Here is a 26,044-nt window from a genome sequence, read left to right on the forward strand (position 1 = left end):
AGCCCTTACATCAGGATTCGGAACCTAGCGGGATATTCTCGCGGTCTCATTCAGAGGTGAGCATGTCAGCTGTAAGGGGCAGCCTGGCAGCCTCCGTAACTGACCTAACCCAGTCGCCTAAATCAACAGAGGATTTCCTGGACTCAAGCCTCTTATCGAACATATGTGCACAGCTTGACGAAGTCCAACTGCCAGAAGACCATAAGCTGAAGGAAGTGTTGAAGCCTCCTACTGTTTCGAGCAGTCCTCCACGGAAACTACAATCTGCAAAGAGCTTAACTGTCCAAAGCTCAGCCAGGGAGGACGCCGCGGCTCGACCGCTGGTCCCAAGGGACAGTCCCGCACGGAGATCTCGTCAAAATGGATCCGTATCAACTTGTCATCATAATTCTGACAACTACTCAGAATCCCAAGAGGCTGACGTGAATAGGGGAAATCAGATCCGCCTGTTTAAAATTGAACAAGCTTCTAGCAAAGACAGCTTCATAATTCTGAATTGTAGAACAGTACTGAAAATCACATCCTCGACAGTTAGCTTAAAGAAACTGTAATCCGAGGACTTCAGATGGATTCAACCTTACCATAGCGACAAGAAGGCTAAGGCACACCTGTATATATATGCCACCGCAATACAAGATCTCTCACGCAAAACAGAAGATGAACTAAAATCACTAGAGTTTCTTCTATCAGAAATAAAATCCCCGGGAAACAGCAACTATGTGACGAAGGATAAGGCTTCGACCACCACTCGCAAACCTCGAAGCCCAGCCCTCCACTACTCTGCGCGGAGAGAAGCTTTGAAAGCAAATTTCTTTGATTTACCAGATAAGAACAATACCCCTAGGAATCAAATCCAGCAAAGAGCTCGCTCTCCGGAAACAATCCGCCGGACAATCAACCGTCCACGAACACCTGAGGCAATCCGGCGAAGAGACCATCATGCTCGAACCTACGCGGAAGTTACATCAAACTTCTCTAATAGGAGAGGCCGAAATGAAAATAATACAGACAGCTCGCCAGAACGACGCATGGATAAGCGTCGCACCTATTCAACAAGACAAACCACCAGAGATTATTCTCCATACACAAGAAAGGACACTCAAAGAAAACATCGACAAGGCTCGGCAAGCAGGAACTCAGAAGATCGATGTGAATTTCCCAAAAAAACATCACCCTTAGGTGGTCCATGGAATTGGATCAAAGGAGCGCTGCGTTCTAAATGACCTTCATAGCAACCATCTTCCGAAGCCAGCGAAGTGTGTGCCCGTAAGACTCTGACGCTGGCCTCATGGAATACGAGAGGTCACGCCCACTTAGTTGAATCCAGCACCATTGACCTAGCCTTGTTCGACATTTTCTGTCTCCAAGAGACGTGGCTCCAAGACAAGCCGTCCATGGACGGATTCGAACTTGAGATTTTGCCAGCCACAAAGGGTTTGCTAGGCCGTCCTTCGGCCGGCCTCCTCGTGGCGGTACGCTCTGGGCCCGACTTGAGAATCATCAAGACCACGAAGAGGGCTTATGGGGTCTTAGCCGTCCTTATTGAGTGGAACTACGCTGCAGAAAATCTTCCCCATCGTTCTATGCTTTATGCAAAGCACCCCTTAGCGGTGATAACCACGTATTGGAACCCGCAAAGAACGTCATCCGCAGACTTTTGCCACACCATGACAGAAACTATAGATGCAATAATGCTGGAATGGAACACCCCTTTTGCAATAATTTGCGGAGATTTGAACGCCAACTGTATCCACCCTACCCAACAAGTTGTGGCTCCAACCACGCAAGCGGAACATAGAGGGCAAGCCTGGATGGACCTAATGACAGCAAGAGGGCTACATAACGCGGAATGGATTTTGGGCGGAGACCATCATATTCCGACCTGGGAAAGAGGCCAGTCGTCGGCAACCCTGGACTACATCTTTGTCTCGCAGGCCCTAACCGCAGCAATTCAAGATTATCAGGTGGTGAAAACCGAGGCAAGCGATCACAACATGCTCACCTTGGAATGGGTAGCCAACGTCCAGGCGCGTAACTATTTTTCTCCTTCCATCGAGACGAATCCCCAACAATCTCGGCTTCGTCTAACAGCGGCTAATGTGCGGTCCTTAACTCAGCAGTATGCTGTAGTGGCCAAACCCCCACACACCCGCGAACAGGCAACGAGGCCAAACTATCTGCCGATGTTGATAGAACATAGAAAAAAGGTGGGGTGTGGGATGGGTACTTTTCCAGCCTCTACCCACAATTACGACAAACTCATAGCAGAGAAAAAGAAGGAGCTAAGGAAACAAAAACGCAGAGCGAAGATTGAAAACACACGGGATGCCTGGGACGTGTGGAATACTCACAACAAAATCTATAAGTCATGGATCAGGTCAAGAAGAGCAGCCATTTATCAAAATGGCGGAGAAATAATGCTGAGAGCCCTTATCACGAAGAAAACTGCAGACTTTTGGAATCTGATAAACCACTCTCAGCGCAACACGCAGAACAACTTGGTCAACGCAGTGTCGGAAGCAGCCTGGGTCCAATTGTTTACAGTCCTTTTTGCGAGCCCAAGATCCACCATAGATCTGCGGATAGAGCTGTCGCAGACATCATGGGTTGATTTGTCGGATCCTACGGGCATATCATTGGCTATTCAAAAATGTAAATGTTCCAGAGCCCCGGGTCCCGATGGCCTCTCTAACCTGGATCTAAAAACCTACATCAAGGAATGGGTCCCCTTCGTAAGTTTACTCTTCAAACATTGTGCCGACAGTAGGAAAATCCCTCTATCGTGGACCAAAGCCATCGTGATCCCCATTTTTAAAAAGGGAAGTCGTGAAGAACCAGGCAATTACCGGCCTATAGCATTGCTGGATATCCTGGAGAAACTATTTGCATCGCTCCTATTGGACCGTTTCCGGCATTGGGCGCTCTTGGCTCCTTGCAGAGATACCTTCCAGGTTGGCTTCAAGAAGAACGGAAGCACCAGTGTGAACATCTTTATAATGAACATCTTGAAGGCTAAAATCAAACAAGGGGCTCAGACAGTCTATGCTGCATTCATTGACCTCTCACAGGCATTTGATAAAGTAGACAGAGTGCTGCTGTGGAAAAAGCTAAAAAAATTGGAATTGTCCAGATGCCATCCTTAACCCAATAATTGCACTCCACACTAATACCACGCTAAGTGTTCGCCTGAATAAACAAGGGTCCCTATCTAAGGACATTTCAGCCAATAGAGGGGTAAAGCAAGGCTGTCCGCTGGCACTGGCACTCTTTGTTGCATTTCTAGGGGATTTCAAAGAGTCTGAATGCATGATACGATCATTTCCTCCGAATTTTGGTGGCTCCAAGATGTCCCGCATATTATATGCGGATGATATGATTCTGCTTGACCAAACGCCTATTGGCCTTCAACGCCAGCTGGAGAATCTAGCATGTTATATGGAAAGTAACAATCTGTCCATAAACAAGCTGAAAACCAAGATCATGATATTCTCTAAAGGTCAACTGCCGACGAAAAACATCAGGTCCTGGTCTGTAGACAAAATTAATATCGAAGTGGTCTCGCAGTTCACATATCTCGGAGTGATTCTTGACGATAGCAGGCAAGACATAAAATTGCAACAACAGCTGTGGGCCAAAGCTAAACATTTAACTTCACAATTGAGAATGGTGGACCGCAAATATGGCAAATTTTCTTTGGTCCCGGCCATTAATTTTTACAAAGGCAAAATGGTTCCTGCCTTGATTTATGGTATGGACGCCTCGCTTACCATACCGACCTCTTTTTGGCAGAAACTAGAGGGCTTCATTTGGAAATCAGCTCTTGGCCTTCCTAACTCTGTTCCTATTGTGGCCCTGCAAAGAGAATTAGGTCTGCTATCACTGGGTGCCACTGTGAGTGTGTCCACACTGGCCCTATTCAGAAAGACTCTTATAAAAGATGGGCTCCCTATTTTTAATGTCATAGCTCAAGAGATGGCTTCATCAAAATGCAAATTACAGGAGCTAGAGTGTACCACGGACGATCTCATCTCCAATCCCCAAAGAGTCACCAAAAAACTAAAAATCCAGGACTGGATAACCACCAATGATCAAGCGTCGGCATGTAAGCTCCTGACTCACCTTCCTCCGACGTTCAATAGGCTAAACGCTCCGTTAGCTTACTGCCTGCAATTTCCGGATAGGAAACTAAGGGCACCTTTTTAAGAACCCGCTTGAACTTACTTCATAAAAGAGAAATTCTGGGAATAAGACACCAATCACCAACAAAAATCTGTAGACTATGCAACGCCCCTGATTCCATAGAGACAGTTCGCCATCTTCTTTTGAACTGCCCTTCTTTAACGCAAGAACGCTCTGCTTTTCTGTCTCCCTGTTGGATCGATTCCTGTTTGATCGAAGAAGACACTTGGTGGTGTCGTCTCATCTCAGGGGAAAAAACTCGCTGGACAATAGCAACATCTAAACTAATGGAAGCGGCGTTCAGTAAAATCAACGCCCTTGGGCTTGGCTTAACGCTGCCTATCTTCTCGCCCTAAATTCCCTCAGGGTGCCATGGGGCGTGGTATAGAATTTCTTCATGTACGTGACACATGATGTCTATGTAACAATAGACCGGAACTTCCTTAAACAAGATTGACATTCTAGATTTTCTAAGAAGATCTTAGCCTTGTAAAAATCATGTATTTTGATTATACACAAGTAAATAAATAATAATAATTAGAAAAGATCTTTTTTGGGGTGGCGGAAAGGGAAAAGGTACAGTGGGTGGGATAGAGAAAGCAGTTTTTGGTGTTCTTATGGTGGACATTAAGGGTAAAATGGAAAGACAGCAAAGGGGTCCTAATAAACACACCTGGATGTACAAAGGGCTCGAAATGAATTACATCCAATTTACTGGCAAAAAAGCTCATCACACCCCTCCAAAAGCAAACAAAGCTCCTTTATGACACAGGCCTATGGCCTTTTATCAACACCCCTATTCTTACAGCTTAAGAACACCCGCAAAGCTAAAAGTGAATTTATATGGCCCCGAACCGCCCTGAGCACACCAAATCTCGCGGGGATATTCCGTGACCCTTATTGGCCCTCCAAATAGAACCCCACCCACCCAACCCCCCTGGATGGGTTTGGGCACCACTATCGGCAATCTAGGAATCTCGCGAGATTCCACAGGAACACCGAATACAGTGGGCTATATTCACTTTGAGTTGCAAGCAAGGCTGGGTGAATGTTCACACACAAGGGAAGAATGTGGGTGGCAAGTCACCCGAGACCTCTCGTCCTGGCCAGAACGAGACTTGCTTCAGCATTGCTCTAGCATGGAAGAGGAAAGAGCAGGACCAAGCTGGCACTGGATCATTCTCTCCCTCTGAGCAGATGTTCAGTGCGTAGGCCCAAGGCCTGGAACAATAAACACCCAGTGATTCTGTACTGGGGCATTTGCACATCAATTGCAGTAACCCACTGTGCATTTTTGAACTCTCCTCAGGAACCATCGGACGTTCACAGCAGCCCAGTGACAAGGGACTAATAGTGCCACAATAAGCTGAGAAAGGTTGTGTTGGCACTTGCTTGTCATTCCGGATTTAAGAGGCACGTTCTAGTATCCTGCTGATTGAGAAGTAAAGAAAGATGAGTTAAATGCAGGCACTCTCTCGCCTATGTGCCTTCGTGCACCATTCCAGCCCTCCTGAAATCAATAGGGAGCAAGAGTGTGTGCACCTGACCTGAGACCTTCAAGACAATGAACCCAGCCTGAGGCGGCAGGATTATAGCACTGGATCAAGAATAGTGCCCTGTGGGGTACAACTGACCGGAGAACTTGAAGAAAGGGAACATGACCTGGGATGCTAGCACATGATCGACGACAGTGACCATTGTGGTGGCTGAAAAAGGTTAAGTGAGAATGTCTGCCCTTCTCCTGGGTGTGATGAACTGTGGCAGATGGAATGAGGGGGCTCCATTAGTTTTGCTGCTGCATGGGCTGAATCATGGGTCTTATATGAAGTCATTCTGTTGTGGATTCTTTCAAGGAGCTAAGGTGGGTTTAGAAAAAGTTTACCTATGATCACACAAGATCATTGTACTGTCTTTCATTGAATGACTCCCTGGAAGATCATTTTGTTCCTGCTCTCCAACAGTATGGTTTTCTCAGTTTCCTAGGTAAGGGTTGGTCTGCTGTAGTCATTGGTAGGCAAAGTTTGAGTTCCAACAGCCACCACCTGCCCTTTGAGTCCTGCTAAAAACCAGTCAATCATCTGTATAAGCATTACAAGGGAGGTAGCCTTTAACACAGTTTGAAGGCTGTGGAAAATAATTAGTTTCCATTGATGTGTTGGAAATTAAATACATGCCTAGACTAACACACCTTGAAATGTATCCTTCACATTTTGAGAACACTTGAGACAATGAACAGAGGAGTGATCCTGAGAATGAATAAAAGAAGGAACAATCTTTGCCTAAAGGTGTAGTATTTATTGAGGAAAAGGGGGCTTTTATCTATATATATAAAAGTGAAAAATTGTTATTGGTTTGTATGTTCCTCATACAATTCCACGCCATTCAACCAATCTGCACCTAAATTTGCATAGTGACCTGTTAGGACCCTGCAGACATTCCTGGCTACATGACATTTGAACACCCCACCCCTTTCCCTGGATTTCAGCCCCTTCACACATGAGACAGTTGCCTGAAACCAGCCTACCTTGTTGATTGTTGAAAAATGCTGTGTTTTACCATTTGATATCAAGGACACAATTTTCCTTTTCAACGGATCCAAATTAGGCTTCTCCAAATCAATCTGCCTCGCCAGCTCTTACTTGAAGGATTTTCTGTTTCATCACATCAACAAACCGGCTGAAGCTCTCTCTCTCCTTATTTGGTGCAATAAGTTTATAGCCATAAATAATACACCTATTTCCTGCACATTTTGGATTAGCAAAGGAATTAATACATAGATCAAGTAATTGTGGATGGCAATATCATCTCCGTATAAGAACCTCAGAATACATTCTTATTGCCATTGCCATTCTTGTTGCCAGAATTTCCACTGAGTCAATATTTGTATTTCATTAATGCATGCTTAGATGCTGGCAATAGAAATACTGCTCAGCAACTACTTGTAGACCCTCCTAGAATGTGTCTCATAGAATCCCCTGATGTAATCAAAGCATCCAACTTCTACAACGTTAAAAGGTCACAAAGAATTCCCAATATTTTATGGACAACATAATTGCAGTGGGAAGAGGACTGTGGTACTCATTTTGGGGAGGAAATATGGTCCATGATTTGGTCCAAAACAAGAATTATGTCCACATTGGTGACTATAACCCAGGCTCTTTACTTCTTTATACACAAAGTATGTATCACCCCCCAAAAAATATTTCTATCCAAATTGGCTGATACTGATTTATGCTGGTCGTGTCAATCCACCTCTAGGTCTTTTAGACAAATGTTTTTCGAATGCCCCCTAATAAATATGTTTTGGAACCAGGTATGGACTTTCCTTAGACGGAACTTCAAAACCTCTTTTCCCTTAAATTTAACTAATATCCTTCTTGGCAGCCTAGCACTCAAAGAAGGCAAGATTAATCCATCCTTTGTCATTCTTTGATCTGTTTATACTTCTGGCATCACGTCTAATCACACTAAATTGGAAAGATTTCACTAAAATCTCTATAAAAGGTTGGTGGAATAATATTTGTGATGTCCACAGACTAGAGATCTATTGCTAACTCACCATCTCTTGCTTCTAGATATGAAACAAGATGGCATAACTTTGTTGATTATTTAAATAACACAAATGTTTACCCGCTCCGATATTGCAAACTCTATTCACATATAAAATTATAAAATACAATTAGGTGATTGGATAGAGCGAAGGATCCATACACCTAATTTTATTTTATAATTTTTTTCTTCTCGCTCTCTCCCATCCTCCTATTATCCCCTTTTTCTCCTCACAGTTAATCTGAGAGTAACATATATTTTATTGAATGTATGATAACTTTGTTCTTAGTTGCTGTAAACAACTTCAATGTTAATGAATTTTCGTACTATATTCATTCTTAGTGAGTACATTATAGAATGTTTTTAATGATCTGAAATGCTATGAAATGTAATTCACTGCTTATATATTCTCATATTGTAATTGTTTATTCTGTCACTGAATAAAATGAAAACCCTTACACATAAAAAGAAAAAAGCATAATCTGGAACAGAATATCTTTTCCTCTAATATAACGCATAGTTACTTTACATGCCACAAAGTTGTAACCTACAAAGAAAATGTGCACGCCAACAATGCTCCGTGACAATATAAGGCAGGGATTAATTCACTACATTTATTATTACATTCTTCAGTTCAAAGTAGTCACACGTAAGGAAAAAACACACTGGGCCTCATTCCAAGTCGGGCGGTAAGGGATACCGGGCACCGGTAAGGAGACCGGTGCCGGTAATCCCTTACTGCCCAATTCCGAGGTCCTTTAGCGGGAACCGTAAGGGACGTGTGGTCTGACCACACGTCCCTTACGGGTCCCACTAAGGGACCAGGGCGCTAATAACGGGCTTGCTAGTTGCGAGCCCGTTATTAGCACCCTCCCCATTCCCATTGAGCCGTATGGGGGCTCAAATGGGAATGGGAATGGTTTGTTCAATGGGGACTTACCGGCCCCTCCAGGATCGGAATGCACCGGTAAGTCCCCATTGGACAAGACCGGACTCGTTAACGGTATGGGAGGCAGCCATGGTGCTAACAGCACCATGGCTACCGCCCATCTCGTAATCACCCCACAGACTGGAAATATCACCACCACGCTGACATACACAAGAAAACTATGACATTGGCAGGCATTTGCTACCCTTTGAAGATGGTGCCATGGTGCCCAATAAGAGGCACTATGCACCACAGAGTAGCTGATAGCTATGTATTGAGAACTTCTATATTGCATTCTTTACCCAGCGCAAGTGGAAAAAAACATCAGTGGTCCAAGAAGCATGGAAAGTAAAGGAGCTCATCATAGCAACATTCGACACATCTCTCCCCAGCCTACACAGTTGCACTAGCTTCTACAAAACGGGTGATGATATAAGAGAACTTCCACCATGAAGTACTCTTTCTGCATGGCAGGGTAGATGATTGACAGCCGCCCACTTCACATATGGATGCAGGAACTCTAGTAGAGAGCTAAAGGGTTGGCTATAAAGACCTAAACATGAAACAAGACATTAAACCTCTCCCCCTCCTTATCTTAATAGTAGCCAACCAAGAAGTCTTATTTGCTGGTGGCACGATTGTTTGCACAAAATCAAAACAAAAGAGGTCATAGCTGGAAGGTTTAGAATTAATAATTGCTCTGGGCAGCCCTCCAGATCATTGGTCTTCGCCTGCCAAGCCATTACAAAAGGGGAAAGACCATATGCAAATCAGGCTTGGTCCCACCCCAAAATGATTGCACATGCACCACTGTTGAAATGTTTCCCCGTTACACCATAAAGAGGCTGCCAACATCTGCTGGTGTGAATCCGACAGTGCAAATGTGATTCAAAGCATCTCTCTGAAAAATATTATAGAGACATGGCAGGCCAGCAACTGGGTGAACATTTTGCTTACAGCAACCACTATATGTTAACCCAGCACAATGCTCACTTTCAACCCTAAGTGGGGCCCTAGTTTACATTTACAATGACCCTCTCTAAACATAGTATGCCCACCTTGTCACTAACAACAGTTACATCTTTCCTTGTTTCTTCAATAATCATGTTGCAAAGTGTTTATCCGAAATGACCCAGAAACAAACAGTGATGTTATCAAACGCGGAAAAGAATCCTGCTTTCGTGCGATGATGGCCAGAATATGTGGTTTTGCAATAATAAGCATTTCCATGGGAACAAGAAATGTATGCGCTGACGTTTTCCCTGCGAGTTCAGTATCACTGGTTAATGTAATTCTTATCAGTGAGTTGATGGCGCGCAGTCCGAGAATAGGTTCGTGACATGGACCACGCAGGGTTTATTAGGAAGGCGATATTCAGCAGACTGTGCAATCGTATCCCCACCTGGATTTCGAAATGCAGCTCCTTGAGTTAATGAGGCCTCTGGTTAGTAATTGGAAACACCTTTTCATGCAGCACATGCATAGCACAGGGTGGTGTTTTCGTGCTGCGCAAATACATATCGACCGTGTGAGATACAGGCTTTGTTATCCAATGGTGCTTCTTTCCGCTGATGCCTTTTATATTGTGTGAATCACCTCTACCTGACACAAAATCAGTACTCTGTGCCTCTTTCTTAAAAGATTGCATTGCTTTGTGTTGTAGATTGTACACATTGAAGAGATCAAGGGATTTATAGCATTCAGTTGTATTGGAATGTACAGTGCCAGACTGTAACACGACTTTTCCAGAATACTTTGGGCTTCATTACGAGTTGGCCAGTATGCCGGCGATAAATCTGCTGTTACCGCCACTTGGTCTAGTGGAATTTCGACCGGATTACAAGTGTTGGTGCTGGTGTAATTCCCCATTTAATTTGAGTCCATTGGACTCAATGGGACTCGTTTCAAGTGTAGGAGTCTGGAAACAAGGGTGCGTCCAACAGGTCTGACCCTGCCGGGCGCATCGGCCCCGGTAGGCAGAGTCGTCACGGAAGCACCAGCACTGTTAGCAACGGTCCCAGTGCTTCCGTCTAGCGGACTCTATGGGAATGGGGACTTACAAAATCCTGCGCCTGACGTCCCGCAACACCAGGATTTTTACTGTCCCGTTGGCACCGGGAAGTCAGGCGCCGGATTCAGTGTTACCGTCAACTTCATAATGAGGCCCAATGTTTGTGAGTTGGAGGATTTACCTCCAGGATTTTCCTGCAGGCAAATCTTCCACTCCAGGCCCAAAGTCATAATTTGGTGTAGTGGTAAAGCTGGTGGTAACAGAGTTACCACCGACTTTATCACTTACTGCCAAACTCGTAATTAGGCCGTTTGATCTTTAGGTGTCAACAGCGAAGATTTTGAGCCACATGCTGTCATACACACTCTTTTCTTCCCACAGTTGTGGAAAACCTCTCTGCCATTGGATTCAATGGGAAAATCACAACTCCCATTGAATCCAATCGGCTGAAGGATTCTATTTGTGAAGAGGCAGTGCACCAGGAGGGGAGATGGATGGAGGAGCTGCTGTTTGTCCTAGACTTGCATGTAGAGGTAAGTACAGGGTATTCGCGTACGGAAACGAGGGGGCACGCACAATTCAGTGTTTTAACAACATTACATTAAGCAGATATACTAGAAAGACTTCCGTTCACTTTAGTGAATGGAAATGGTTTTACTATAGCTATATCTAATGTAATAGTGTGCAAACCCTAGCTTGCACCACTTTCTGAGCCTCTACAGATACTTACTGGGTATATGGTCATTCATTATTTATGAACTTTTTGAGATTCTGATGTCACATGAGAAACTGCTGGCATGTCGGGGCAAAGTCATTGCAGGGGTATCGTTACAGGGTATCTGTCATATTGGGCCAAAGCCAACACAGCAGGATCATTACATAGACAAATGCTTTAATGTTATGCTAAAGCCATCACAGGTGTAAACCTAAAGGGGCAACTGCTTGCATAGTGGGGCAACGCCATCACAGGTGTATTCTCACAGAATCAAAGTCTGGCATTCTGGTGCAATGCCAACACACATGTGTCCTTAAAGGGGCAAGAGTGGCATTTTGGTGCCAAGCAATCACAGGTGTCTCCTTATAGTAGGAAATGCGGCAGTATGGGGCAAAGCCATCTCAGGTATGGCACTGTACTTCTCAAATAACCTGTCTAGCACACAAAAAGTAGATTTCCAATGGGTTGTGTACGGGTGCAGAAGTAAGGCTCACACAGAATGGTGGCATGTTTTTGGATGTAGACTTTTATTAATTAAAGGAAGGTTGGAAACATGCTTCTCTGTCCCTAAAGCTAAGAGGGGTTTCCCTACCTCAAAGGAAACTAGTAAAATTGTCAGGAAGTCAGAAACTAAAAAGTCTGTCAATGTTGTGTTCCAAAAACCTACTCTTGACCCTGATGCTATAAATCTAAGATAACTATGCAAGGATGATCTCTTCTCAAAGTAAAAAGTGCCCTCTATGTTTTCACACAACAGAAAAGTTCCCAGTTTCGCTGGTAGTAAAAAGGGATGCAAAATAGTTCTCCAAAATGCAAGATTTCAAATGCTAGGGTTGTGCTCCTTTCCCCTAAACGTCTTCTTATCTTAAATTACTGGATATCTCAATCTCTCTTGTGGGTGCAGGTTCCAGACTCAATAATTTACACAGCTTGGTTCGCTCCCTTGCCACGCAAGTGTTCACTCTTGTACTGTCTCTTTTTCACTCTCAGGGTCTCAGACCCTCTTTGCTTTAAACTTTGGCTGCACATATGGGTGCGGGTCCCAGACTTGCAATGTTGCGTTGCCTCCACTTGGTTCACAATCCTGCCAAGTACACAACTCTCTCTCATTTGATTCAGGGTCCCAGACCCTCTCTTTCATCAGGGTCCCAGACCCTCTTGATTTTGGGTGCGGATGCCTGACTCTCACCATTACATTTTAACTGCTTGGTTCACTCGCCTGCCAATTATACAACTGTCTCTCATTTGATTCAGGGTCCCAGACCTTCTCTATCCAGTTCCTGAGCTCACCCTGATGCTTCCCCAATCCTCCCACAGCTCCCGGCAACCGCATGCCTGTTTGCTTCCTTCTTGGCAGTAACGGTGGTTCCTGGACAGCTGTACCCTTCCTGAATGCTCCGGTAGCATTCGTGCATCCAGCAGCATCTGCAGCGGCCCTGCAGACTGAGGCTTTTCTCCGGCTGTGCGCTGTCTCTCCCTCACTTCGTCTCACATCCCTGCATGGCACCTGCTTTTCCTCTTCGGGGGACAGCACGCTCCCTCTCAGGTCTCTCCGGCACTGCAGCTTGAGCCTGAGCTTCACTTGACTCTGGAAACTAGACCGCTCAATCTGCTTCTCACGAGCGATCTTTGTACTCCTGGCCATCTTCTTCGTCACAGTATCAGCCTCAAAACTAGATGCATGTTACTTTGTATTATCTGTTTTTTCAGTGCTGTCATACAAGTTAGTTTGGCTAACTTGGCAGCAATATATATATTAGCTCTATCCAGGGTGGCGGCAGGAGGATTTGGAGATGGAAGTGGTTGGATATGGTAAAGCAGCTTGATCCCGCATTCTCTGATGATGATCATCCCAAATCCCATAGGGGGATTCTTTCCCCATGTGATCCTCCCTCAGTGTACCAGCCCGAGGGGGACTATTGTACTGTGGACGCACCACCCTCACCCCATGGGAAAGATCACCCCCTACAGAAGAAGGGACGACGTCCTCAGATTCGTCACAGTTGCTACTGAGGTCTTCAGCTTGTGCTGGGGCAACTTTTAGCTCACTTGCCATTGGCTCAGTGCATTTTTGGCATAGCAATTGCAGCTAAAACTGGTGCTAATCTTCAAGGTCAAGTGACCATTTAATTTACAGGCTCCCAATTTCTGATTAGGCATATGAACACAAAGTTAAGAACATGCGCAAAGCAGGGAGTGGGCACCTTGTCAATTCCTAAGGCAGCAAGGATGGTTGATCCATTGTTTGCTGTAGCAAAGCCTGTGAAACTGTGCTTCCACCTCCCCCACTTTCTCTCATATGTCAACTCTACCTTGGCTTCTGCCCTGAACCCTTTGCACACACAAGGGTGTCAGATGATACATTGCCCACACCTGTTGCCCCTTTAAATTATACCCGGTCCTCTCTTGGCTGATGGTGGAAGAAAGGGCCATGCAGTGTGCTGTGACATCCATGCAGCCAATGCTCCAACCACTCGTCCACATATACATGGTGAAGTAGACTTGTTTCCTCCACAGACTGCTGTAGTTCACACCGCACTATATCCATAGCCATGTTGTATAATTCCAGTACAGCTTTGTGAGTGACAAAATGGTGCCTGCAACTTCCCACCAGTGATGGACTTAAGGTGCTGGAATGTAAGGTTTTCGTAAATGAGTGTGGAAAGAGATGTTTTGCCAAAATTATAGCTAGTTTAGCATTAAGCAGGCGCTGTCCGTCATGGGTCTTATGATAACCTTTCCATGCTCAAACGCTTCCTTAACACTGCCCTAACATAACTGGGCATCACTGCTATGCACCACTGGGGTACAGAGGGTAGAGCGTGGTGTCCTATTTGCAACCACTTGTATTTTCAGGGGCAATTGCAAAATTCTGTGGCGAAACAATGCTGCTTGCGTGATGGTACAAGAAGGTACGCACCTCAGATATTTTTAGTTCTTCCCATGTCTCCGTATGGTGCTGCTACAAATTGGATCGCATAGATGTGGTACCCAAGTTGGCCCCTACATTCCCGCAGCACACCATTTAGCTGCAGTGTGTACAAGTGACGTGTTTGTTCTCTCCAATGTACTGCCACACTTTGGACTTACATAGTGGGTTAGCACACAGGCTGGGTTCATGTGGGGACGATGATGATGGCGATTTCCTGGAAGGCACGTATGAATGTGATGTGCTTTCTGATCTAAGACAGAAACTGTTTCTCAAAGAGAATGCATACAGGTGCGGGGCCTGCATCGATTAATCTAACTTTTGTATTGCTGGTTCCTTGAATGTAATTTTAAACACTCCCAAAGCGAAGTGTAAAAGTAGAGAATACATGAAGGCAAAATCGCCTTTACTCTTTCTTCACTTTTACTTTCTGCTTTGGGAGAAATAATACACTGTCTTCAAATGCACTTTGCAGGCAGCACTTTTTAATGGATTGAAATGCAATCTGCCTGCTCATAAGCAGGTGCTAAAATAAGTGTGCATGACTCTCACACAAACTGCCCTCAGGCGTTCCTGACTCCTCCCACTCCTCCTCCCAGGTGTCCACCAATGGCACGTGTCAAATCAAATTGCTACAAGAAAAGGATAGTGACTGGCGTACCACGCGCTGCTTCTCTAAATCACTGCTGCTCCCATGCACCATAATCATTTGAGTGCGACTCTCTCAAAAGCTGCTCTCAGGAATTTGCAGCTCCTTCCTCTGCTGCACCTCCCAAGTGTGACCCAATGGCACATGTCCCATACACTTGCTTCAAGAGACGGACACTGACTAGTTTGTCTTCCACCTCCCCAAATCCCTAGTGATGGCACTTGTGTTGTTGACTCACTTCAAATAGCTGAGTGTCACACCGTGCTGTGAAAGAAAAACCTGCCCTAAATCTCACTGTCTGACTGGGCTCTGGTCACTCAGTGCCAATCCTTACTCTTCTTCCTACAGCAATTCTAAATGCACTTCAGTTTATTAAACCTACCCTAAATATCCTAAGACTGCCGGCAGCAATTTATATATTTATTTATTTATTTTTAGCATTTGTGGTAACGCCAAGAACTTGGAGTATCACAGAATTAGCACATTGTTAGTAGCATGGTACAGTAGAGTAGGATACATATGGATGAGTGTTCAGGGATGACAATTCAGAAAAAAGCATAAGACAGGCTGTTACTCATACGTATCGAACAGCCAAGTTTTGTCAAATTTTTTGAAGGCAGGGAATGAATGTTCATTGCAAATGTGCACTGGTAGAGCGTTCCAAAGTGTGGGAGCTATGATGCGGATGCTAGCGCTGCCTGCTCTTTTTCGCTTCAAACGGGGGATGACCACATGCTGCAACTGGATCTGAGAGAATGTGTGGGGACAGATTGCATGATACAATCGTTTAGATATTGGGGGGTGTCTCTGTGCACACAATTATGCGTGATAGAGTTTTGAAACCCACCCGGGCTTTGATAGGGAGCCAGTGTGCTTCACGTCTAGTGGCCGAGATCAGGTAGAATCGTTTGAGGCCAAGGGCGGCGCACAGTGCTTTATTTTGGAGGAGGTGAAGTTCAATAGATTTGTTTTTGAAGTTCCCATGAGTAGCACATTGCAGTAATCTAGTTTAGACAGTATCAGTGCTCTAGCAAGAGTGATGCAATTAGTTGGTGAGAGAAATTGTCTACTCAGAATAATGAGTCGCGATGTATAGGCTGTGGATGATGATACGGCATTGATTTGTCTATTCATGGAGGGATCAGCTTCTTGGTACACTCCTAGGGCCTCATTAAGAGACTGGTAATAGCTAATAGCTGTGCCGGTAAAGCCGGCACAGCTGCTGCCGGTATCATTTTTTTCCCGGCGCCTGCAAATGGGCAAATACCGGGTCATTGCGGCCCCGCCGGACCCGGTAATTGACCATTCGCGGGCGCCGAAATGAAATGCTCCCCATTCCAATGGGGAGGTCGAATGCACCGGCTCCATTCGTGAATGGTGCCGGTGCATCCGACATGCTCTGCTCGCGGATGCCTGTACGCCCACCAGGTCAGACCTGGCGGGCGGGAAGGCATCCACGAGCAGAACTCGTAGTTTGCCAGTTCAGTAACAACGGTACCGGCAAGCTTACCGGTAACGTTGTTACCGGACCAGCAAACTTATAATGAGGCCTCTAGTGTCTTTATTTGCTTGGAAATCGGGATGGGTGTGCCATCAGTGTAGAGGGAGGAAAAAGTGGAATCAAGGTGTTTGCTCCGGTGCAGTGAGCCAATGACGAGAAGCTCAGTTTTCTCGTCATTTAGGCATAGGTTGTGGGTGGACATCCAGTTTTGGATGGTGCTGTAGACTTAATTGATTTTGATAGTATCAGCAACATAATCACGAGAGAGCGGGATGAGAATGTGAGTGTCGTCTGCAAAGTTGGGATAAATGATGTCACTGGCATTCAGTATGTCGAAGAGGCTTTTTGTATAGGTGTTATAAAGGGTGGGTGAGAAGCAGGACCCTTGAGGTACACCTAATGTAGCTGGGAAGACGTCAGCCGCAGAGTCTCCTAAGGCCACTCAAGTGGTCCTACCACTAAGAAAGGATTTAATTCAGTCTGTCGCTTCACGTGAGAAGTGGAAATGCAGGATGAGGTGCTGGTAAAGGATGTTATGATCGACCAGGTTGAAGGTCACAGAGAGATCAAGCAGTAGCAGGATGGCTAGGTTGCTGGAGTCCCTGATAGTATCCATCTGTATTTCTAAGACTAATAACGCAGTTTCTGTGCTGTGTTTAGGGCAGAAGCCAGATTGTCTTATGCGAAGCAGGTGATTATTTTCTAGAAATTTCTGAACTTGGGCATAGGCTAGATGGTCCAGGATTTTTAGTAAAAATGGGACGCATGTGATGGGGCGGTAGTTCGTTGGTATGATGAGGTTGAGGGTAGTTCTTTTTAGTAGTGGTGTAATCCTGGCTGTTTTGATTGAGGATGGCACAATACTAGATGCAAATGAAGCATTGTTGAATTCTGTACTCATGGGTGCAAGTCATGGTGAGCAGAGCTTCACAATTTGGGCTGGGCAGGATTCGCCTTTACAAATAAATGACTTGATGCTCTGATGGTTGTTGCTACTTGCTCTGGTGTAACTGGAGAGAAAGTGAACAAGGTGATGTTTGGTAATGGAGTCTTTTTTGGGTGATTGATTAAATTTGGCAGCAGAGGTTTATGGTCAAGGATCGCCTTTTTGTCATTGATTTGAATTATAAGGGTAGCAATTTTGTGAGAGTGCATCCTAAATCGTGGTGCACCAAGCTTTGTCATCATGAGTATTGGTCATAGGGGCGCTGGGAGTTTCCAGCTCACGGAGCATAGCAAAGAGTTCCCTTACTTTTGGCGCTGGCAATAGAGATTCAATCATTGAGGCTATTGGCTTTGGCCTTGACAACCTCTTTCTTGTATGTGAGGGTCAGGGTGGTGAGGGCCTTGCGATTCGAGGGAGAGGGATATATTTTGCAACTCTGTTCGAGGGATCTTTTTTCCCTTCGTAGGTTTCTTAGCATTTCGGTGAACCAGATACTATTCGTTTTGTGGTGTTTAGGCTTTTTTAATTTGAGCGGCGCATGTATATCAAAGGCTTGTAAGAGACATGCATTATATTTTGAACTTAGTTCCTGCGCTGAATAGTTTGTGGGAAATATACAGGAGTCAAGCGCTGTGATGAGGGATAGTTTTCCATCTTCGGGCATTAGTTTCCGAGTATTGCTAATCTGGGGCTTAGTGACGTTGGTGTTATTTTATGAAGTTGGGCAACAAACTAATGCCACTCGGAAAGCTGCTTGAGACTCAGTGGGAGCTTATGCCATGTGGTCGAACTTCAGACAAACGTTGACAACTTCATCTGAGGTATGTTTTTGGAGAGAGTTATATTTCCATCTCTATTCCCATCGCTTATCATTGATGAGTTGCATTTTTATGAACAGGAAAGGGAAGCATTAGGATATGTTATACGTCTCCTCTACGTTATTTTCTTTTTCATCTTCATATCAAGGCCGGTCTGGAGGCTGGAAAGCTATAGGGAAGAAAGGCAAGCTGAAGCTGGACCTTGGAGCAGGACTCATGGTGTTGCTGAAAAACTCCAAGAGACCGGACTGTCCTGAACTGTGACAGTGATGTGGGTGCTAGAAGCCTAGGAGGATGAGGAAGAGCGCAAGCAGCTACCACAGCTGCATCGCTTACGCAGAGGTTTCCGGAAGGAGAGGGCCACTCTGCGGGCCAGGCCGTTCTGTTGAAGAGGAGAGCAAGAGGGAAGAGGAAGAGGCCAGGCTACTGCCTGGAAGCTGCAGTGTGATCTGGGGCCCTGTGAGGAGAAGAGCACCACTTCAGAGCCTGGAAGATGGGAAAAGGAGAAAGAAGAAGGGGGCAAGTCTGCTTGCACGGTCATTCTTGGCTTCTGATGCTCAGAGGCCATGCTGAACCCCGACAAAATGGTGGGCATGTGGCAGCAGCACCAGGAGGAGTGCCAATGGCTTAAGACTGTCTCAGAAAGCAGATTTTCAGATCCCAAGATATGGCCCTGGGCTTATGGAAGTCCCACATGCTTTCTTCTCGGAGCTAAGGTATTTTGTGTTAGACGTTGATATTTTTTTCTGATCGCTAGAGTGCAGTGCCGCCAGGATTTCCATTGGCCGTCACTGCATTTTATATTCTGGGGCATGACATTAGAACATAGCTATTTGTTTAGAACAAATGAAAGTAAGATGAGGGTCAGGCCCTCCAAAGGAGTTTTCATTGAGACCTTTGTACCTGGATTTTGCTCCACGCCCTCAGCTGTCTCTCGTCTGTACTTCCAGGGCTTGTGTGCTGGTTCACACAAACATCACCTTTAGTTTACTAAAGACTCTCGCACTGTTGCCGCCCATTCTTGGGCTGCCTGTGAAGCCGGCCCTGGATTCACACTCATTCGTTCGTGCATTTCTTGGCAGCCTCCCATAGCTTTGCCTGTTCCACATTATATATAATTGCATTCTCTTTTCCTTCTAATCGGTTAAATGTTAGAATTGTAATCCAGGTTCACAGCGGCCAAGACTCAATGTGAACTTTTATGAATTCAAAGTCCATATACAGTGGCCAATAAACCAATTAGGAGTTCTTTTTAATTTCCATGTCAGTTCACAAACTTGCCGATCAAGAAAAAAGATCATCACAAATACAGGGAATTGGGAAGCGCTAGGTGTTACCGGTCACCCACATTGGCTAGCAAATTTTCCAACTCAACTGATACACCTAAATAATACTGCTGACCCAACTGACACCCGCCATCACACTCCCATGTGGAGATGGTTGCCCGAAAATCATACAAATTAACAACAATATTACATAATTCATCCACTTCCATATAGGGTCTATACGTATAACACATATGCAAATATACAAAAACCTAAGTAATTGAGATCAACCTTTCCTATTTACAATAATATGTGTTTTTGTGTCTGTTGCCACTACTTAGCACTGATCATTTGCTTTATTACTTCCAAAACCCAACATGTAACATTCCACCTAACAGCACTAAATGTGCAAATGTCACTAGTGGAAGTGACCACTACATGGGTTGTCTCACATAGGCACACTCCCTCTCAGATACCGCAATTCCTATGTGTTGACATTCTAATAGATTTACAACAGTCATTTCAGCCTCAATTATGGACACAGGTTCAAATAATTAGATTAACTCAAAACCAATTCACGATTAGACTCATGATCCTCCCTTCTTGCCATTGCATGAGAAGCTGCGGCTTTATGCCTTCTGCACTTTCATGGCTTGTTTTTAACCTCCTAAACCATACAATTTACTCCCCTTAATGGGATTTGTTCTGTGCGTGAAATACAATAACATCATATTGATTGTATTAGTATTCTAATAATCCCTTTTTGTGTGGAAAGTCAAGCCATTTCTCCCTCCGGACAGCTTTAGATCCAACGTTTAAGCACTGATCCCATCCCACCTAGATGGGGGCAATGCCCTCCTTAAAGACCTCCCGTCATCCTCCTTTGTGTGCCTGAGAAGTGTCCCATGCATGGTTGGACGTCTCATCAAGTATCTAGACAGATATGACCACATCACCGTGGCCCTCATCAACCTTCACTGCCTCCCACAGCATGCACAAATCACCTTCAAGTCTTGCTGCATCATCTATAAGACAGTGGTCCTCTAGTGACTGAGCTACTTTGTGGAGAAACTCAGCATCTCCGGTGAACAGCACACCACCAGAAGCCAGGACACATGCAGACGTGAAATCTGCCACTGCAAAAAGGAAAGGACCAGAATACAAGCCTTTTCTACCTATGCCCCAAGACTATGGCACCTCCTCCCCATCAGCATCAGACTCGCCTCCACGCTACTACAATTCAGAAAAGAACTCAAGACCCACCTCTTCAAGGAGCAGAGGCGTGGACAGGGTAAGGCCTGAGGGGCAACACCCACCCAAAATCTGTAAATGCCCACTCAGCAGTGCTGTGTGGGCATTTACAGATGTTAATGTCACTTCAGTGGGCCAAACTACATTAGCTTCAGGCCCCATATGTTAGACACTCCTGGCTACGCCTCTGTCAAGGGGTCTCTCCTCCTCAACACCTAGGCCATTACGTTGCCACCCTAACCACCTGATGACGTCCACCCCTCTCCTCCCTGCCATCCTCTACAGCTGTACTCCGCCAATGTGCCTCTCTGTATCCTACCCCCACTGTACATGTGTACTGTTGTTACCTCTGTAAAGCGCTCCGTTGTGTATCTGCATTGTTGTATACCTCTGTAAAGCGCTCCGTTGCTTCTCAAAGCTAGGTCTGCGCTCAATAAATACTATAATAATAATAATATTAATATTGGTGTTCCAGGTCACAAGACGCAGAACACCATATTTGAAGCTCTTTCCAGGGTAGCCTGCGAAGGGCACAGGTGGGTGCCTACCATCCCTGTCTGCCTGTTCGCCTGGTGCCGCAGACCTGCAGGATGCCACTCTCTCCTTCTACAGCTACTTCCAGGAAAGGGATGTCTTCATTGAATCTTACCACTGCTGTATTTTTCCACACCTGCATAGTGCTTCCAAAGGTGTTCCAAATTGAGGTATGTTACTTTAATTGTCGCCACTTTTTGCATTCTGCCACACTTGCATTGCCCGACTAGGCTTCCCAATTAAGATTACTGATGGGAAGCTAGCCTCTGATTTTGTTCTGCCACACCTGCATTTTGCCTGACTGCGGCTTCTAATCTAGATTGCTACTTTAAAGCACACCACTGTTTGTATTTTGCCACATTTGCATTGTGTAGGTTTCCCAGTCTAGATTTATGCTTTGAATCTCGCCACAGTATGTATTTTGCCATATTTGCTTTCTGCTTGACATGGGCTCCTAATTTAGATTGCTTCTTTAAATCTTGCCATTGCCACACTTGCATTGCCTGACTAGGGCGCATAATCTAGATTGCTATGTTGAAGCTCGCCATTGTTTGTATCTTGCCACACTTGCATTGCCTGACTAGGGCGCATAATCTAGATGGCTATGTTGAAGCTCGCCATTGTTTGTATTTTGCCACACTTGCATTGCCTGACTAGGGCTCATAATCTAGATGGCTATGTTGAAGCTCGCCATTGTTTGTATTTTGCCACACTTGCATTGCCTGACTAGGGCGCATAATCTAGATGGCTATGTTGAAGCTCGCCATTGTTTATATCTTGCCACACTTGCATTGCCTGACTAGGGCTCATAATCTAGATTGCTATGTTGAAGCTCGCCATTGTTTATATCTTGCCACACTTGCATTGCCTGACTAGGGCTCATAATCTAGATGGCTATGTTGAAGCTCGCCATTGTTTGTATTTTGCCACACTTGCATTGCCTGACTAGGTTTCCCAGGTTAGATTTATGCTTTAAATCTCACCACAGTTTGCATTTGCCTGACTAGGGCTCAGAATTTAGATTACTGCCTTAAATCTCACCATCATTTATATTTTGCCACATGCTTTGAATCTCGCCACTGTTTGTATTTCTTCACTTGGCTTTTTGCCTGACTAGGTTTTTCCCAGTTTGGATTACTACTGTGAACCGTGCCACTGATTGTGGTCTGCCACACTTGCATTTTGCCTGACTAGGTTTCCCAGTTTAGATTCCTGCTTTAAACCTGGCCACTGTTTGTATTTTGCCACACTTGCATTCTGCCTGACTTGGACTCCAAATTTAAATTGCCACTTACATCAAGCCACTGTTTACAAGTTGCCACACTTGCATTCTGCCGAAGACTCCTAATTTAGATTGCTACTTCAATCCTCGCCACTGTTTATGTTTTGCCACACTTGCGGTTTTTTTTCACAGAATGTTCCAAAGGTAGGTTTGCCACTGTGAATCTCCCTGCTGCTATTTCTTGCCTACACTAGTTCGAGTCCCAGCGGGGCTGTTCCAGCTCCTCACATAGCCGCACACATTTGACATGCACACTATTTAACTATACCAAACCCTAAACATACATCACCCTCGGTCCGAGTGGCACCACCGATAGAATACAGCGGAGTCCACACAAAATTCGGTCCAGCTCTTCACATAGCTTTGACTCTCTTGACAATTTGACACAGCAACCGCCCCACACCTGTTAATATGGGCTGCTGTTAGGGACCTCACCATGCTCTACCTACCGTTGATCAGGCTATAATGGCACAGATGCACTTTACCACTCCTCTCACTACCTCTCAACTCAGACTACTGTCTTCCAAGGGGGGTGCATCCTCACGGTGATTGGAGGTCATGTCAATGGCAGTAGACGCTATACAAGGGCAAAAATAACAAAACTTAGCACAAACATCCACTGCCACAGAGAGAGGGACCTTTGCATGGTGATCACTGGTTTGGCACCTCCTCAACTTCTATCCCTCCCCACATTCCCCTTTCTTACACAGTCACTTTGTGACTCACTCTGTGCTAGACAGCATAAGCCTTGGCATATCCCAGTACATCATAGTTGTGGGGTTGATCTGCAACAGCTAAGTATACCCAATTCAATCCAGCTTCCACACTACCCAGGCTTGCATGAACACATCCCCAGCCCAACGCGCATTCATTCACTCCCAAAATATTCCTAAGTACTAATGTTTAGAATATCCAATAGAAAACCACTCTACATCCAGCTTCACCTCCCCACGTCTCCTACTTTTGGTCTAAATTTGATTCCAATCCGGAAACATGCATCCATATTGAAATAAACACTGCACCACCTACTTCCTGTCTTTCCTACTCCTCTACTTCTAGGGCTGCTTGCTTTTCCATTTGTCCCAGTTCCTCCCCTCTTCTTCCCAGACTCCTCTTTCTCCACAGTTTCTGGTCTGGAAAACTCAAGCATGGGTGGAATAGGCCACCCGGGACTAGCCTGGGCTTCGGGAGAACCTACAGTGATAACTGATGCGGTCCACATTACTACATATAAAGTAAGCAAAGCTGGAAGGCAATGTGGAATCCCATTAGGCATCCAACCCCTTGCCAGGACCAACCCCTCACAGACTTAGACTGAAAGCGGGTGGGCAGGGTTGCTGGGCTTCCCATGCCCTACCAAGACCACCACGAAAATGATCTCAGAGCTACACCACGAGTGCCCAGTACAGGCAGGAAATTAGTACACCTTCGAGAAGATCGTCAGCATGGTAGAGGTGGTCTTCACAAATCTCACGAAACACAATATACCTAAATTGCATTCTAGATTGCCACAACTTAAAGATGTATTAACTTGCCCTGTTTACAGTTCAAAACATTTACACCCACCTCTATAAGTGGTGCTACTGGCTACTGGTCTGTACAGTGTGCCAGGGAAGACTCTGGTCACTTTCATCACAGCCTTCAATTTAGTTGGTCTCAGATAGAAACATATGCACACTGTGCCAAAGTGAGCTACCAACCTCTGCAAAGGGCCCCTCAGATCATAGCACATCAATGAACAATGCAGACAGGACATACAGGCTTTTGAAAGACAACACCAGGCCTTTAAATACAGTACAATCTGTGAGATGTACTTACAGAGCTTCAGCTACTGGTCACATGGTACCCGTCCACCTACGAAGCGACCCAAAGGCACAGGCCACACATCCACCCAGTAGCAGGGCAGTCGGCCTACTGACTTCTGGCCACTCCCCTTCAAAGCGTTTATTGAAGAGATAATGACCGGCCATGTGTTAAGTATTACACCACAAATTGAGAAACGTCCCCACTGCAGTAAAACAGTCCGGGAGTTCAGCACAAGATGACACAATCGCAGTAGCCTCGAGATGGCGCGCAACTTGGAACTAATAAATCTCCACACACCTCTCCCGGCAGTCACTCATTAACCACAGCTGAGCAGAACATCAACGATATGACATGGGGGAATGTTTACATTTCCAAGCCATTTTATATTTCAAGGGTGTAATCCCGGAAGATAGCTTATGAAATAAAACAATGTATTAGACTGATTTATGAAGGGTTGTTGCCCATGGCAGTGGGTGAAGCACGTTATAAATACTGAACTTTGACCCCCAGTGGGACTTTTTAAAGGTGCTAAAGTTCTCAGGGAGCTCCACTGAGGGTTGGGAGATAATGGAATTGCTGAGTATTGACTGCGCGCCCATCCTTAAAACATTTGCCTATCAGACCTCTTTCCTCCAAATTGAAAACTCTTTTGTTTAAAAATATTGCATGGCATGAACAGACTCGGACTGCCCTCACAGGCAATGTGTCAGGCACAGAAGGGCCAGTCGAACATTCACATGCGAGCCGGTTTTCTGGGCCAATGTGGCCGGGGGTCACACCATACTGCACTCACTGACTGAAGTGGTGACGCAGGAAGGCTGGTGGGATGCACTGGGTGTACACACACACTGCTGGCTCACAGCCAAGGACACATATTTATGACATTATATATATCGCACCTGCATCTAAACGGTCAAGTCATATCCTTCACCATTGCGCTTATGGTCATAGTGGCGCCAATAAAAAAAATGTGGAACATGGGCGCAGCAAAGGAACTACAATGGCACATACTTAAGAACACCAAACCAGCAGCAACAAAGTCCACCTCGAGCACAGAACTGAGCAGACTGTATGGCCTAACATACATTCACGCTTACTCGGTGGGACATCTTTTTTTTAATAGACTCTTTTTATTGTTTTTAGTAACGTTACAATAAACAAACAAAACACATGTCTGTAACAGTCTCATACATCTGGGAATCGTGTGCAACGTTGGGAAGGTGGCTAATGCGGGTAGCGTACGTCTCGTGCCGCGTATGGTAAATTTCCCTTACCAATCCTTGCTCATCCCTCCCCTCTCCAGCCCAGCCGCCCCATAACTTTTAGAATTTCCAGGGGCAATCCCATGCCTTTTATACGTCATTCGAGAGACATGCATCTGTCCACTTCGGCAGTCCATTCGCTGAGTCGCAGGCATTTCGCTGCTTGCCTACATCACAGCTATTATTTTCTTTAACAGTCCCAATGCGGTGGATAGGAAAACATGTTCATATCTTGTAAACGCAGTCTCCCCCCAGATTCCAAGTACAGCAGTTTTGGACTCACAGGGGTCCACCGTCCCAATTATTGGCAAAAGTTTCCACATGCACTTCTCCCAGAACCCCTGTATTTGTGTGCATTCCCATAGGATGTGGAAGAAGGTACCCCCAGATCTTCTGCACCGCAAACAGTTGTCTCGGTC

The 26,044-nt window shown here is 45.4% G+C and overlaps 1 protein-coding gene across 1 annotated transcript in view; it reads right to left on the reverse strand.

The window, feature by feature from the left end:
* Window positions 1–24,461, reverse strand: part of ADGRG4 (adhesion G protein-coupled receptor G4) — a 1,571,349-nt gene extending 1,546,888 nt beyond the window's left edge. The window contains exon 1 of the mRNA XM_069612803.1: window positions 24,376–24,461. The gene's annotated coding sequence lies outside the window, so the exon portion shown is untranslated. The remainder of the gene's footprint in view (window positions 1–24,375) is intronic.
* Window positions 24,462–26,044: the final 1,583 nt, after the last annotated feature.

Source organism: Ambystoma mexicanum, chromosome 5p (assembly GCF_040938575.1).
Source record: "Ambystoma mexicanum isolate Mex_15411 chromosome 5p, UKY_AmexF1_1, whole genome shotgun sequence".
Taxonomy (NCBI): Eukaryota; Metazoa; Chordata; class Amphibia; order Caudata; family Ambystomatidae; genus Ambystoma; species Ambystoma mexicanum.